Source organism: Tupaia chinensis, unplaced genomic scaffold (assembly GCF_000334495.1).
Source record: "Tupaia chinensis unplaced genomic scaffold, TupChi_1.0 Scaffold139935_1, whole genome shotgun sequence".
NCBI classification, from domain to species: domain Eukaryota; kingdom Metazoa; phylum Chordata; class Mammalia; order Scandentia; family Tupaiidae; genus Tupaia; species Tupaia belangeri.
The window spans coordinates 1,967,575-1,967,991 of record NW_006199814.1 but is presented as its reverse complement, the minus strand read 5'-3'; positions in this window follow the sequence as shown (position 1 = coordinate 1,967,991).

The window sequence follows — 417 nt, the reverse complement described above, 5'->3', positions numbered from 1 at the left end:
GGAACCCTCTTTCCTAGTAATAAGAGCCAATATATTCTTCTCTGTGCTTATTCTACGTCATATGGGGTTATTCTTACTGAAAATCATCAGAGTCGTTACTAGCAAAGCCAGTGGTAACACCTAGCCAAGTGGACAAATAGAAATTAGCAGTGCTGTCTAGTCACACAATGGCATCATTGAGCCCCCCTATGGTGGTGCACACCACTAAAACACTGTGCTCTGCAGGCTAAGGCCATCTGGGAAGCCCAAGGTTTGATTACTGGCCCACTTTAAAAGTTGGATGCCTGAAATCCCAGCTGCTTCAGAGACTGAGGCAGAAAGATTGTGAGCTCAAGCCTGGCCTAGGTAATAGAGTGCTCTTTTTTTTTTTTTTTTTTTTTTTTTTGAGGGTTTTTTTCTATCGGGTCGGTGCGTCCG